This window comes from Aedes aegypti, chromosome 3 (assembly GCF_002204515.2).
Source record: "Aedes aegypti strain LVP_AGWG chromosome 3, AaegL5.0 Primary Assembly, whole genome shotgun sequence".
NCBI classification, from domain to species: Eukaryota; Metazoa; Arthropoda; class Insecta; order Diptera; family Culicidae; genus Aedes; species Aedes aegypti.
The window spans coordinates 56142630-56159730 of record NC_035109.1 but is presented as its reverse complement, the minus strand read 5'-3'; the positions used below and the strand labels follow the sequence as shown (position 1 = coordinate 56159730).

General features: G+C 37.1%; 1 long non-coding RNA gene across 1 annotated transcript; it reads left to right on the top strand.

The window, feature by feature from the left end:
* Nucleotides 1-15791: 15791 nt before the first annotated feature.
* LOC110679501 lies at nucleotides 15792-16069 on the top strand. Its single transcript, XR_002502533.1, has 3 exons — nucleotides 15792-15856; nucleotides 15901-15973; nucleotides 16032-16069. It is a non-coding gene; the product is annotated as an uncharacterized LOC110679501 (long non-coding RNA).
* The last annotated feature ends 1032 nt before the right edge of the window (nucleotides 16070-17101 follow it).

Below are 17101 nucleotides of genomic sequence, written 5' to 3'. Positions count from 1 at the left end.
TTTCTTAATTGAGCAAAACGTTTCTTGATTTCTTTCTGCAAATTCTGCCATATAATTTTCATAGCAGGATCACGAGTGCGTTGAAATTGCCTTCTCCTCACGTTTTTAAGACGGATCAAGAGTTTAAGATCATCGTCCATAATCACGGATTCAAATTTTACTTCACATCATCAACATCAAGATTAGAGTCAACATACGTTTTAAATATATTCCAGTCGGCTCGTAAATAATTGAAAGTGGAGCTGATAGGATTGAGAATCGCTTCTTGGGATATTTGAAATGTAACAGAATCAAAATCAGCATGAGTAATCAGTTGGCTACAAAGATGACTAGAGTCGGTTAAGACCAAATCAATCGTAGATGGATTTCTAGAAGAGGAAAAACATGTGGGGCTATCAGGGTATTTAATTGAGAAGTATCCTGAAGAGCACTCATCAAATAAAATTCTGCCGTTGGAATTACTTTGAAGATTATTCCATGAACAATGTTTGGCATTAAAGTCACCAATGACAAAAAATTTTGACTTACTGCGAGTCAATTTACGCAAGTCAGTTTGGAGCAAATTAACTTGCTGCCCAGAGCATTGAAAAGCCAAATAGGCAGCTATGAAAGTATATTTACCAAACTTTGTTTCAACAGAAACACCTAAGGTTTCAAAAACTTTAGTTTCAAATGATGAAAACAGTTGATGTTTTATACGCCTATGAATGATGATTGCAACTCCCCCACATGCCCCATCAAGTCGATCATTACGATAAACAAAAAAGTTAGGATCTCTTTTGAGTTTAGATCCAGGTTTTAAATACGTTTCGGTAATAACTGCTATATGCACGTTATTAACCGTAAGAAAATTAAACAGCTCGTCCTCTTTACCATTCAGAGAACGAGCATTCCAATTTAAAATATTTAAATTATTATTTGGATCCATTAGAAAAACGTAATCCAATAACAATTTGATTTGTAAATTTTACACCTACTTGGACTGCTTCAGTCATAGTGATGGCTTTGAACATTGCATCAATCATTAGATTCAATTGTTCAGTTAGAAAATTAAAATCAGAGGCAGACATGTCATTTGATTTCCCATTAGAATTTTCGGTAGACGAAGATGCGGTAACTACCTGTGGCGGTAGGGTTTTTTCCATTTGATTTGAAACAAGTAGAATGGGTTCCCATTGATCGAACAGGGGAGGAGTTCGAATTTCCTGCTACGATATCGGCAAAGGGTTTACCGTGGGTAGATACATTCGAAATTGAATGATTCGAACGGCTACCCGACGGATTGAAATTAGTTTGTGAATGAGCATGATTATGATCTTCCTGATGGGTATGATTCATGATCAAGCGATCGTTAACTGAAAAATGAGCATTGTTCGATACTATACCAGGCAAATTCCGGAAACGACCGTTATCGTAACGGATATTATCCTTCATCTACCTGGCACGAGCCTCAACGACTCTCTTGCGTGAAGGGCATTCCCAAAAGTTAGCTTTATGAGGGCCCTTGCAATTGGCGCATTCAAACTTTCTGGTATCTTCTTTCACAGGACAGACGTCCTTAGCGTGAGAAGAACCTCCACAAATCATGCATTTAGCATCCATGCGACAATTTTTTGTACCATGACCCCACTTTTGGCACCGACGGCACTGAGTGGGGTTCTGGTAATTTCCTCCAGGTTTCTGGAAATGTTCCCACGTCACACGAACATCGAACATAAGTTTTGCTTTTTCTAAAGCTTTAATATTATTTAGTTCTTTTTTGTTAAAGTGAGCTAAATAAAATTCTTGAGAAAGCCCTTTCCGAACAATGCCAGATTGGGTTCTCTTTTTCATAATGATTACTTGGACTGGGGAAAATCCAAGTAAATCATTTATTCTATTTTTGATCTCTTCAGGTGACTTATAGTCACTTGAGAGACCTTTCAAGACAACTTTGAACAAACGTTCAGTTTTGTCGTCATAAGTAAAAAATTTGTGCTTCTTCTCTTCAAGATGTTTGAGAAGAAGTTCGCGATCTTTAAGAGTTTCCGGCAAAACGCGACAGTATCCTTTCTTTGCGATTTGGAAGGAAACCTTGATTCCCCTAATGGAGTTCAAGATCTCCTGCCTAAATCCCGCAAATTCGGAACAACTGACCACGATAGGCGGCACTCTTTGCTTCCTCACTTGAATTAAAGAGCCTGGGCTAGAGGCTGCTTCGATTTGGTGTTCGGAAAATTTGTCTAGAGCATCGAACTGATTGCTCATTTCAATACAATTACACAGTGTAACAAAAATGACATTTTTGCGTGTCTCAAGAATCAAATTATGTGTCTCTAGTAAATTTGGGGTTGCTGAATCTGATGCCGTTCTCAGAAATATTCCAACACGTCACAATTTTTAGCTACAGGTCGACAAAGTTGCATAAAACAGTGATTTCATTGATGTTTGACTTCAACTTACATTTTAGATATAATTTGATTGAAATTGTACAATTAAATTGAGGTTAAATTGATTTTTTCAACCTGCTTGCAGTCTCCATACGAAATTCTTCGTTTCTCTTATATGGCAAAACACAATACTTTTCTAAACCAACAAAAATTAACTTTCGAGCATCGGAAGTATTATGGATTTTGTTTATAAGTATTGTTATATACATGAAGTTTGAGTTCTGAGGCAAATTAAGCATATAAATTGCCAAAAAGCGGGCAAACTTGCATGCAAGTTGGCTGAAATAGCCAAATTAAGCATTTTCAACAGCCAATATCTCAAAAACTAGACGTGCTATGATATTTCTGTAAATGGCAACAAATTCAGCAACCCTTATTTAAGTGAATAGCGGTATTTTGATGCTTGAGACAAAATCGTGTTCCGCAGTGTTATTCATTTCACCCTTGGAAGAAAGTTCGCATTCCGGAGAAACGTCCTTTCTTCCATTCTTGACAGTTTTAAATCCCACTTTTTTGGAAGGAAGTTGTGAATTCAGAGATTCACCCTTCCTTTTATTTGTTGTTGCAACCATGTTTAGTGAATAAGAAGACGTGACCTTCGAGAGGTTTTTTCCCAAGACGGTGTCCAAGAAGGATTACCACCGCTAGCTTTCGCCAACGGGTCCAACGAAAAATCGAAGACACGGGTCCAAACAAGGATAGTAAAGGAATCAATAATAGAAAAAATAGTACTGAAAAGTACTGTCATAGTAGCACTGAAAAGTACTGATTTGAATTTTAGCACTGAAAAGTACTGTTTTTGTAGCACTGAAAAGTACTGTTTTATTGCTTTAGGTAGTTTTTAAGAAAACTTCCAAGAGCAGAGAGAATTCGTGTACGCACAGCACGAAGGTACGATGCGCACTGAACGACCGCGATTGATGTAGGGCTGGGAGGGAGAAACCAATACGAAATTTATGTACGTCATAGTGAGCCGAGATTCTGCTGTCACGAACTGTCACTGTGAGCCCGGATCTTAAACAATGGACAAACATGGTAAAAGAGCGTAATTGATTAAAACATATTTTTGCATTTCGTCAAATGTGACAAAAAATCGATTGAGATTATTCTTGCATATTCAAAAGCAATGTCACGATAGTACCTTTTATTCTGATTGAATATAAAGTTCAAAATACGCATAATTTTACTTTATTCAAATTGAAATGCAACGAAAACTTTGGCCCTTTTTCTATGTTTGTTCAAAAAGATCGAAAGTGCACAACAAAATAAAACAAGCGATTTTCATCAAGTCTGCCTTGATTGTCGTTGGCAAGCTGAAGATTTCTTGCAGTTTGAAAAAACTTGCTGTTACATTTCGTGTGTAGTATCGGTGCCTCCCTCCCAGATGTAGGGTATCCACTGACGATACCTGGTCTCAGGCATTGCAAAATTCGCTCTCATTTGAGTATGAAGCACGATCAAAGCAAGCAAAGAAAAACATCCCATCTGTTGCGGCCCACGATCGTCAATGTATCGCCAGTTGTAACAAGTCTGATAAATGGAAGCAGCGAACGAATGCCTCAAAGAGAGAGCGATGATAAAATCTATTTTTCTCGTTTGTTTACCGTTGGGGATAGAGTAAAGTGGGGCAAAAGTTCGAGTGGAGCAAGAGTTTCTTGTTAAGATTTCTAGCTCAAATCAAATCAAAACTTAGAAATGTCATGGTGGTTTGAATGCTGTTCAAGTAAGAGACTTTAACTCCAAATATCATAAAAATCGATTGAGATTTGGAAAAGTTATGGCTGTTTGTTGTTTTTCGACGCAAATATTGTAATATTTGGTCAAACTTTCGAAGTATGGAACCAAATGAAGATAAAATATTTTTCAATATTTTATGTTAGGGCGTTTCTAGGCCTATCATAAGGATGCTTTGACGTGTATTAGTTTTTCCATGAATAGTTGGAATCAATTTTTGGCTCATAGCGGGACAAAAGTTCGAATCTGCGGGGCAAAAGTTCGACCCATGTATAAACCCACGGAAAAATTTTCGAATTGCCTGAAATCCACATATTATCTTCAAATTTAGTGAAATTTGCCTGATCGTGCGAAAAATGTCATAAAAATTTTACATTTTCACTTAGTTTTGCGAAAAACTGCTATTTTTTGGGTCTATTACAATTAATCCTGTTTTGGGCATTTTTTGATGAAAATTTAGTGTGTATTTTTCGGCAAACATAAGTTTACGGCTGGTATAAAGTATGCCTGGCATAAAAGTATTGATATTTAGTGTTTTAGCCAACGAACTTTTGCCCCACACTAGATTCGAACTTTTGCCCCACCGGTGGGGCAGAAGTTCGAATAAGACAATCGATTTTGAAACTGTTATAACTAAAAATGGGTAAATATTTTGACACAAGATTGTTCAGCAAAGTTATAGCCAATATGTTGAAGGTTCACTGTATGGTATTTGTTTTGTTTCATCTGCTATTATTTTCCTGGAAATTTTGATTATACCACTAAGGTCGAACTTTTGCCCCACCTTACTCTAGGTGTTTTTCTTTACTGGAACGATGAACGATCCACTAACTTCCAATAACAAAAGTGTGGGGAGGTTTGGAGCATGTTTAGAATGGTTTTATCATGAACTACTATCCCCCCAATCTGATCGAGGTTGTAGAAGTATACGATATACAGTCTCTTATAATGTGCAGCATATTATGATAGTTACAGAGAACGATACGCGAGAGACTCTTTCTATTTTCTCAGGATTCAAGGCCAGGCTGGTCTGCAAACAACGGAGACAGTTCAAGTTTTGGGTGTTATATTTACCAACTCCGTGAGACTGATGGTGAAATTTAACAGGGACAGCCGTGTGTCTAGAATCACACAAATCATTTGGGTGCAAAGTATGCGATCCCTCACTCTACAACAGAAGGTGGTACTGTTAAATACGTTCATCTCATCGAAGGTATTGTACCTCTTGTTCCACCATAGTTCCACCACAGTGCGCGCATACGGCGAAACTAACAGCGTCAATGGGAATATTCTTATTTCAAGGGCTGCCAGCACGAATACAGATGTTTCACCTAGCGCGCAGTAGAGAGAATGGGGGGCTTAAATTTCACCGTCTAGCAATCAAATGCACAACTCTTCTTACGAACAGTTATCTAAAAGAAATTGATTCCATTCCCTTCTATCACCCTCAACTTGCCCAAAGCATTGCACCTACGACCGTATTCCCCTGCTTAAAACTTATCCCAACTAATTCATTTGCTACCTCAGCACATCAAGCAAAATCCTACAAGCGAGCAACTACATCTTTTCCACTTGGATCAAATTGATTTACCAAGAGTAGAAAAAAATTAACCAGGACAAAACTGGAAAAGAATCTGGTAAAAGATCTCCTCAAAAAGACTTTCGTTCGAGCAGCGTAGCGATCTTTAGCGTCAACGAGAAGATTGAACATCGAAGATTGGGACGAACGAACGATCCAAACTGTCAACACTGTGTGCTGGCCATCGAGACACTGCAGCATAAATTATGCGAGTGCCCTCGAGTTGCTCAGGCATGGTCACTCGTGCAACGGTAAATTACGACGATTCTGAGAGTGTGGCAAAGGCTATCATTCAACGATCTCTATCGTCCGGCTCTTAGTAATATTGTAGAAGTGAACCGAAACAAATCTCTAAAAATCTTCATTCAATACATCAACTATGTTAATAAATCTTCATCAAAAAATCACCTAAAACAGGGTTAATTATAAGATACCAAAATATAGCATATTTTCGCAAAATTAAGAGGAAATGTAATATTTTAGTAGCATTTTTCACATGATCAGGCGAATTTCGGTAAATTTGAAGATAATATTTTTTTTAGCAATTTACACATTTGTTCATAAGTTTATATATGAGTCGAACTCTTGCCCCATTATGGGCCAAAAATTGTTTCTAAGCATTTATGCAAAAACTAAAACTCCTCAAAGCATCCTTATGGTAGGCCCAGAAATGCCCTTTTATAAAATATTGGAATAGATTTTATCTTCATTTTGTTCTATGCAATGAAAGTTTGACCAGAAATTATAATATTCACGTCGAAAAACAACAAATAGCCATAATTTTTCCAAGTCTTAATCGATTTTTATGATACTTTGAATAAAAGGCCCTTATTCAACATTCAAACCACCGTGACATTTATAAGTTATGTTTTGAATTGGTCGGGGTTCTGCTAAACCGCACCAAGTGCCAAAAACTTTATTCCGAGATATTTTTCTTAAAAGTCTTATCGTGTACTAGTTTATCGCGGACGATTAATATTATTTTTTTATCGCTCACATGCAATTAACAGTATCCAATAAGTAAACCAAAACTAAATATACAAGTAAATCATCATAAATCATCGATGTAGTTGGATATTATTAGAAAATATGAAGCACTCAGTTCGCTCTGGCTGAACAAAAATTGAGAAATATGGTTCTTGGTTCGGTATGGTTGGATGTATTTCATAGTTTTCAACAACACAAGTAAAATTGGAGACAAATGATGTTTATCGTCACTATGCATGTTGGAATCCATGTCACAAGTGCTTATGTATTATGATTGGGAAGGATTCGTATGTATTGGATCAAAGTCCTCACGTGTTCATAAATAGATTCTAATGGTCGAAGAAAACCAAGAATTTGCTCCGCCAAAGCGCACCAAATTGCCATTTGGTGCACTTTTGCTGATCAATTTCACAGTTCAATGCGTGCAGTGTTCACCAGGAATGAACATCATTCTAGCTGTACATCAGCCTGCTGATGTTTTAGGTACTGCAATACAAAAATAACCACATGCCTTCTGAGTGGTAATCTAGTATGCTACCACTAGGTCATCTTCACTTATTGAATGAATGGTGATAAACTTGAAAGAAGTAATGCGCACTCTGTTTGACGGGGTTTGATGCCGATAATGCAATTTTCTGAACAACTAAAGCGCACCAAGTCCACCTCAGTTGTTCACACAGTATCAAATTAAACTTATTCGTTATTTCAATACGGCTCCTGTGTTGTTTGATTCTCATATTATATAACAAGCAAATGTAACTATTTATTGCATGTCAATGTCTTCACTTCTTGTCAAAATGTGATTTTCAGATAAACAGTACTTAGTGCGGTGTGGCTGGATAAAATTTCAAAGAAAATTGATCAACGCCACCAAAATAATATTTAATTTTAATCAGTCAATTGCTGCACATTTTCACTGCCCTCTGTTTCCATGAGTTGCTTGGAATGCATAAATTGTAAGGAAATTGAATTGAATTGAAAAAAATTGGAAAAATCTAGCTTTATATCTGAAACATTAATCCCCTCTGATAACGTGCGTTGGTTTATAGTTCGCTCTGGCTGAACATAATTACAGTTTTATGTGTCCTTCCAAAGAAAATTTGTGATCTAATATTACGAGGGAGTGTTCAAATTACACGATATTTTTATGGTAGAAAGGTATTGATTATTTGAGTCCTCTGGTGTAAAAAACTCAATTTGAGAAAAAATGGCACTTGGTGCGGTTTAGCAGAACCCCGACCAATTGAGCTAGAAATCTTAAAAAGGAACACTTGTTCCGTTCGATCTTTTGCCCCACTTTACTCTACACTTTACATTGTAACTTAACCTTAAAAATGGTAAACAGATAATGGAAAACTTACTGAACATAATCTCTGATGATACCAATGCGCTAAAACGTCATCTAATACCTCTAAGAGATTTTGATCACACATTTCCGAAATGGTCCCATTGTGCGACAGCTTCAGGCAAAATATCGATTCGTCATAGCCGGGTGCTGTTCGCTCATTTCGCTTGTGTTGACTTGCTATCGCCACGCGCCCCGAAATTCGACAGCAAAAACATCGCAACTCATTCCACGATTCCGCGCGGATTCGTTTGTATATTCCGGATCGTTTGATAGGCACCTCTTCCAGCAACCGGCACAGGGAAAGACATTGCGTCGGAGATAAGAAGGGTATCTAATTCTGTCCGAGACTATTCTTCATGTCGAGTGGTTTCTTTTTTTTTCTCTCGCTGGGTGGCTTTGTGGGGCACGCTATGTCTGAACCAGACGATTATAAAAAATCGAATGTACATCGGATATTTTCTCGCCAGAATTTAGTATTTGGGTTATATTTTCATAATCGGAAAGTTTTAAAATATTCCGTCGGTGAAATTTTTATTTTTTTCACATTTAAGACATTTTTCATACTAAATCCCACGAAAATCACGTTTTCGATGCATTTCAGCCCATACAAAATGTATGGAAAAAATTTCACCGATAAAATATTTTAAAACCTTCCGATTATGAAAATATAGACCAAATACTGATCTCTAGAGAGAAAAAATCCGATATACATTCGATTTCTATAATCGTCTGGTTCAGACATAGCGTGTGGGGAGGTAAACAATGCGGGCTGAAAAATGACGAGGAAACTCTCGAACTTGATATAGGTAATCAGGTTTGATGTATTCATACCGTTTGAATGGCGTTTCTTTTATCGTTGCGTTGACGTTCGGAATACTGAGGATTAAGGGAGGCTTCGTTCGTTTAGCAGGCAGAATATGAAAGCCGTTTTTTTTTTGGTAGATGGGTGTAACGTGCCAACACGAGCCAAGTGGATTTACATTCCTAATATATCCTCTTTCTTTTTTGAGGGCCTACGTCTCTCCAGAACAACGCTTTCCTTTACGAATTTACAAACATTTCTTCAGACATTTCTTGATCAGAGCTTTTGCCCTTGAATTAATTTCTATATTTTAAGGCAATTACCGATTCGAATCAGGAATGGATCCAGCTATCTGTAGTTTAGCAGTCAATTGCCTAACTGGAAACCCAACATTGTGAAATATCCATACCATTTTTGTTTTGTTTATGTTTGGTTACCTCTTCATTATTCCATAATTTGTTTCAGAGAAAGAGTATTCGTAAACGTACAAAAAATATTCGATCATTACATGACACCTTTACCCTAAATAGCAACAATTCTTTCTCTCCTTTATCTTCTTCTTCTTGAAACTACGTTCTCACTGGGACAGAGCCTTCTTACACAGTTATACTGAGAGCTTTCTTTGCCTAAGTTGAATTTTCGCATGTGTATGTCGTGCGGCAAGTACGATGATACTCTATGCCCAGGGAAGTCAAAGAAATTTCCATTACGAAAAGATCCTGGACCGACCGGGAATCGAACCCCTTTGCTTTGCTTTGTAGCCGCGGACTCTAACCACTCGGCTAAGGAAGGCTCCCTAGAAATCAGGTTGTCTTCTGCATTCATAGGACCTTACGTGGCGTAGTTGGTAACGTGCCAGTTTAACGAATTAGGAGTTGTAAGTTCGACTATCACCAAAAAGACGTGTAACTTTTTCGCAAAATTCAACTGCAAAGTATATGTAACTTTTAAATTTTCGATAGTTGTTATATTATGGAGTGCGGAGCTTAATCGATTTTCACAAGATCCAGTCAATTTTATTGCTTCGCGGACATGAAAATGAGGCTCCCTATCAATCAAATATGATGATACGTTGATTTTTCACGCGGCTTCATTCATTCGGTTCCTTATAAGATGCTTGTTACCAATCAACCTACAAATAGACGAAGGGATGCAATCACTTAGAAATGCGCACCGGTTCACTCGGTCGGAAGAGGATGTAAGAAAGCGCACGATTCGCGATGGGTTCAAGACTTCCATCATGGGTTCGTCGCTAAATGGCACTTCTTGCGATCATCTCGCAAACACGGCAACCAGGCGGAAACTGTAGCGAAGGGGATAAACCAACTCCATTAAGGTGAAAATTTATTATTTAAAATAGATCCATGCAAAGAAAGCAACCAGGAGGACTGCTGCTGACGTCGTCGTCGTCGATAGTGCATCCTTCCTGTGTGCTTGATTCCACTGGGGGTACCTTTGGCGACGGTTGGTGGTGAGAGCTAATGAATGATGATTTCAAAGTGGTTCAATGAAACGAAGTGAAAAGTTCTTTGATTGAAAAGGAATTTGCTAGCAGCTATTGATGGCAACTGTGGATGAGGGGGAAGCGGGAGCACTATGGAAGGAACAGGAAATACCTTAATGGATTTGTGTAAAGATGATGATTGGTGTCTAGATCACTTTCAAAAGAAACAGAACGTCTTTCTTTCTTTTTGATCGAGGTGCTCGAGATACATATTTGATTTCCGGTCATCTGTGTGGTATGTACCTAATATAAATAATGCATTTAAATTCATATAATTCCTTTAATGGCATCATTTCAAATATTACATTCATTTCATAAATCAAGGTGTTTTGTGTTAAGCAATTATAAAAATTAGGGTAACAGTATATTACATATTATTCACCTCAAAAGTTCATATTTTTACAAATGTATTGAGGTTACCTTAAAATAAACTTATCATAGAAGCAAAACACCCTCTCAAATATATCTTCAAATCGAATTGTTTTTTTTTGCGTAGAGCGTATGAATACTATATCATAAATCAGTTAAAGTTTGGATATCATTTATCATACATACACCACAGACTTTTTATAATAAAAACAAATGAAATTTTGCGACAATTTCTCTCTGATAACAGGATTTCAGTTCATAAATCTGCTTGAAATATTTCTCAAGATCGTTTCAATTCAACCACCTTGCCGAAATCATCCTGACCATGAAACCAATAAAATTCAACTACCAGTCCTCGGGATTTGGAAACCGAAATCCACTTGACGGTGAGCAGTTATTGTCCACCATTCAGCATCTGGCAACGTTTTAACTTGAAATAGGGAATTTCCCGTTTTATACTCCTCCGTGCGTCCCCCCCATCATGACACAAACAATCTCGTGCCAAGTCGAGGGTATATATCACCGGGAGAACGCTGGCTGTGCCACATTGCTCTGTCTGGAATAAATATATTTCATTCCACATGACTAACGGTCGTGCAACACAGAATAAACTTGTCTTCCGAGTTGGACTGTGTCCCCCTGGTAACCTCCAACGGGGACTAGGATGTGACCCGGCGAATTCAGGAAAACGAAGGTACATGTGAAGAGGTATAGTGCTCTCTGCAGTGGCTCTCGAACCACGTGCCACTCAGTGTTGGGTAGTTCAAAAACCTTGCAAAGTTGATATTCAGTACCATAAAAAATCAAAATTATCGATCAGAAATATCTTTGGAGATTCATTCAGGAATTCTTCTTGGAACTCCTCCAGGAATTCTTTCAGAGATTCTTCCATGAATTCAGATATCCAAGAATTCCTTCAAGGACTCCTCCAGAAATTCCTCCAGGGATTCCTCCAGGAATTTCTTCAGGAATTCCTCCAGGAACTTCTTCAGGGATTCCTCTAAGAATTGCTTCCGGGATTCCTCCAGGTATTTCTTCTGGGATTCCTCCAAGAATTTCATCAGGGATTCCTCCAGAAATTCCTTCAGGGATACCTCCACGAAATCCATTAAGGATTCCTCCAGGAATTACTTTAAAAATTCCTGCAGAAATTAGATGAAAATTTTTTAGATCTCTAGGATGAAGCTTAGAATAAATTATGGCTAACTCTACTATCGTAACTAACGCTACGCCCTTGGAATTGTTCGTAATTTTCTTAGACTTTCATAAATTTCAAATGCTCCATTACCAAAACTTATTCCACCAAAGTTTGCCAGCCACTGCCGTAGTCCTTCGTCACACGAATCTCACGTCCCGTCGTCGTTCCTATACAGTTCCGTACCCTCTGGTAGATCTCTGTGACTGGGATGGATGCCACACGCGGAGTAGTAAGCAGTCATTCCTGCACGACATCACTACTGGTAGCAGCAGAGCCACATAACTAACTGGAAAGAGATTGGCCTTCCACCCTTGCTGGCCCTTTGTCAGGAAAAATGCCTTGTGGATCCTGCAGGATGGAATATAAAAACCACTGTCATTCCCCGGTAATCCCCCCGAGAGTGAGTGAGCCAAGTCGGTTCTGAGGTGAATCTCCGCCGAAAAAAAAGCTGGCTTCCAACTAAAATAATAATAAACTTGTCCTCGTTGCCGGACACGGCTGGGCATAAAATTGTAGGAGAAGGAAGTGTGAGCCTGGGGACAGAGAGGACAGCAGCATCAACTGCGCGCTCGGTGGAGGTCGGAATTTATTTCGTAAAAGTGATGTTAGAACGTGACATGTCACCCGGCGAGCATTCGAGGTGGTTTTGTAGCTTTTTTATATGTAGCACGCGAGTTAGCTATAGCGGCACTTTTACGAAATAAGGCACATACAGTGGTCGACATTCGTTTAGCCAAGTTTCAAGCATGGATCAGAAATTCTTAGATAATCATTGGTCGTAGTTATGCTAAAACTAATCATTTAGCCAAGCTGCACTTTAATTATGTTTTCCATAAATCAGGACATTAGAAAAAAAAATATCGAAAAGAATTAATTAAAACAAAACAGAATATAAAATCAGTTCGTGGTGACTCAATCATGATTAGAAGAGCTGGGTTTCAGAAGACAGAAGGCAGGTTTTGAAAGGACATATCGAAATATTTCACGAAATGTCATGAAAATAGGACATAGCACGGAATTTTACTCATTCAGAGACCAAAAAGGTAGTGATGGCCGTTAAAATATGTTTCGTTGAACAACACCCTTTGTTCCTAAACAAAAAGAATTCCCACAGATAGATGGCACTTGTGAAAATGCAAAACGTTATAGGATTTCATCAATTTGATATCTTGTATGTGTTTAGAGAAAACACAGTACTGTCTTTGGCGAAGTTTTAGTACTTACTACGATGTACCCTTAAGAGTTTAGAATCATCTATTTAGTAGAGGCCAGTAGAGGCGCTTTTTCTAATTTTAACTACATAAATCTTATAACGTTTGTAACATATTATATTTATAGATCCTGAAGATCTGCATGGTTGGTTTCTTCGGAAAATTATTCAGTAGCTCAAAGGACAACATGCAGTGGAATTCTGCCACCAGGCGCAGGCGGCGATAATATGCATGAGAGTTTTGATTTACAAATTTATCAAACCTATCAATATTCTAGCCAAGAGATTGGTGGTGGTTGTGTGCTTGGAACTATTGTATCATAAAACCACTTAGCAGAATTGCGCTAGTGACCATTTTTATATAAAGTTTTATGCTGGTGGCAACATTTTGAATCAACTAGTTCGAACAATGATAGCTCTTAACTTACCGAACAACTTTGCCAAAAACGCCATTCTTCTAAGTGGGAATGGGGTAGGTGTACCAGTTATGAACATAATGGTTCACTATTCCGCAATACGTGATATATTGTGTTTTTGTTCTAAATTCTTAATCATTCTGTGTGTTTAATGAGCATGTGCATGAGCATGAGCATATATGACCGTACAATTCGTAGTTGCTACTCCGTGATTGACTAGAGCAATCGAAGTTGCACAGGGAATCAATGAATGGGGTTTTAATCATTCTGTGTGTTTAAGTAGTTTATATCAAATATTTCTTGATGTTAACACACACAAAAATATTGAAAATGTGAAAGTTTTCGAGAAAACACGTATGACCAAATAGGGAACCACTTTAGCCATAACCGGTACACTTTCCCTACTCCTGAATTATCTGCAAAACAACAGAAAAAGTTCCATGCCTACTAGCGTCAACTGGAGGTCGAATTCCGATTTCAATGAGGCACCATTATATAGCGCTCCACATCCAGAACAACTTTACTGAAGACCCTAAGTTGTGAAATTATCTGGATTTTGAGATACACCGATTTCAAATTGTATTCTACTCTAACCATATAAAGAGCGTTCATTATTTATTGTGCGACTTATGTTCATTAATTTAAACTGTAATTTCATTTATGTTTACTGTAAACAAAAACTATCGAGTGTTGTTCTTAATAAAGTTCTTGATTATTTATTTTTTTGTTAAGTATTGTATTTTTTTTTTATTTTGGTTTTAAGAATATTTCTACGTTTCAATGCGCCACCCAATTTATTTTTAACTTTGATACAAACAATCTTACCATAGGGAGAGGATGGGTTGAAAATCCAAAAATTTGTCTTACATAATTAATGGACAGCCCCATAATCTTCTGGATTTTATCCGGTTGTTCTTCCGTCGACTTCCCAAGAACATTCTCCAAAACTTAGAACAGGTTCGAAAATTCAACCATAAACTTCTCTAGAGATACCTCCAGGGATTTCTTAGGATTTACTACAAAATTGTTCTTCAGAATTTCTTATGATTTTTACGAGGAATCTCTCTAATGATACCTTCAGGAATTACTCCAGATATTCCTCCTAAGAAATTCCTTTGGAATTCCCAAAGTAATTCTTTGGGATATTTTTCAAGAAAGTCTTCAAATATATTTTGAGGTATTTCAAGTAGGATTCAAAAGTAAACACAAAGGAAGTCTAGTCTAATACACGACACTGAAGACGGCCTTACAGTTGAGAAATAGGCGTATCTGTAAAAAATACAAACTCTAGATGAATTAAATGGTATAGTATTAAATTCGGTTTTTCATTTACATTTATTTTTTGAAAAAAAAAAATCCATGAGATATTTTTAAAGAAAATCCTTTGATGAAACTTGGGTGGATTCCAATGTCAGCTCCGATGAATAAGAATATCTGAAATGACTCATAGACACTTGAAACAGTTTAAGGAGTCTTCTTAAATAAATTGTTACGATAATAAGAATCAATAGAACTCTGGGTACTATCCCGAAATATTTTCCGAAGGAAATCCTTGAAAAACATCAGATGGAATTCTCAGGAAATTAAAGTGAGAACTTACGAATGATTTCCTGGAAAAATTGCTGTAGTGTTGACAGGTGTCAAACCATATAATGTTTGGAAAATTCCAAGGGTGTTTTAATCAGAAATTCGTAGGAAATTGGGAATCATAGGTTGAATCAATCGTATAGAACTTGGAAAAGTTTCTCATAGTTATCCTCGAACAACTCTCGAGGATTTTTAAAGCTATTCCAGGGGGTAACCGTACATTAAAGGGCGTAGGAATTCGTTATTAAGTTAAGCTAAATGTAACGGTGAAGCCCCCCGTTTGGATAACGCTGCAATGAATACGCGACAAATGTCAAAGAAATAAAATGTCATCTAGACGTCTGGCTGTCATAGCGATGATTTGCAGATTAGAAGATCTAAAGCTGCAATTTCTCCTCTATAAAAGTTTTATTATAATTTGAATTATCCAAAAATTGAACTAGCTCCATCAATTTGTGAATTTCTTAATTTCTAGTATTGATTTAGAATGATCTCGTGCGGAACGAATAATAAGATGAACTATATAGAGGCAAACATATGCTCCTAGTTGCAATGCATTTAGTATACGTTCCTTTGTTCTATGGTTTTCAGTAGTTAAACACTCTCCGCGCATAGCAAATCAGTAATCACTCTACTAAGTTAATGAACCAAACATTGAAGGCTTAGTTTGTCATATCGTGATAGACGGCTAAGGTGAGGATTGAAATGACTGTTCTAACCTCTACTCTAAACGCTAGGTCAAGTAAGATTACACCAGGGTTTGCGTGCGTGACAGGATCCATATAGAAAATAAGGGTATTCACCAAAATTGTATGAACATTTGTAAAACATTATATATGAGATCACTAATAATAAAATCTAATTTTAGCTTAAAGCTGTATCCACAACCAAAGCGGTCCGCTTTCTTAAGATTTGGAAATTCCCTGTCCACACTAAATGTTAACCATTTTTATATTTTGCTGTTTTATCGATTCTTGCAAGACGTGCTGCTATAATGATTATTACTTTAGAATCTGCCAATATTCAACATATTTTTGTTTTTGCAAATACATGATCTCTTTTCGAGACATGCTGGAGAAAATATAACAGTCAACCCTCCATAACTCGATACTGAAGGGACCATCGAGTTAGGGAGGTATTGAGTTACAGAACACAAAACCAGTGTATCTGCGATCTAAGGGACCATCGAGGTAGCCATGAAAACCAACTTTTACTATGGTTCTCTAACTCGATATTGAGATACAGAATATCGAGTAAGGGAGAGTTAACTGTATTTCAATCACAAATTTTCCCTTTTTTCGATAATGTACAGTGTTTTTGGTGTACACTTCCAAAATTAAAACTTATATTGAATCGTTCAAAACTTTTGCCACAAATATTTTCTTTCAAAAATGTGTTGTTCATTTGAGTTATGCTGTGAAAAAAAAATTGCGTGAGAGCCTCAAACATTTTAAACGAAAAATAATCTGCTCTCGTATATTGGCTATCTTTGCATTATGCTGCAATTAGATATTTAGATAAGACCTTTAAATATTTTGCAATTAAATTTTCCCTTCTTTTGCCAAGAAAGTTTCATCACGTGTTACGTCCAAACTGGGACAGAGCTTGATCTGCATCGAAATGCGTTCCCTTTATTATTAACTGCGAACTTTCTTTGCCAATTTACTACTTTCAAATATGTATATAGCTTTCAAAAATCCGATGTTCATTCTAAGTCAATCATTAGGGCAAACAGCCATTATGCCAAATAACCATTATACCAAACACGCAATTACACTGCGGAACACGTTTTTGTCTGAAGCACCAAAATACCACTATTAACTTAATTAAGGGTTGCTGAGTCAAAAATATCATAGCATAGTTTTTGAGATATTGACTGTTAAAAATGCAAAATTTGACTATTTCAGCCAACTTGCATGCAAGTTTGTCAGCTTGTAT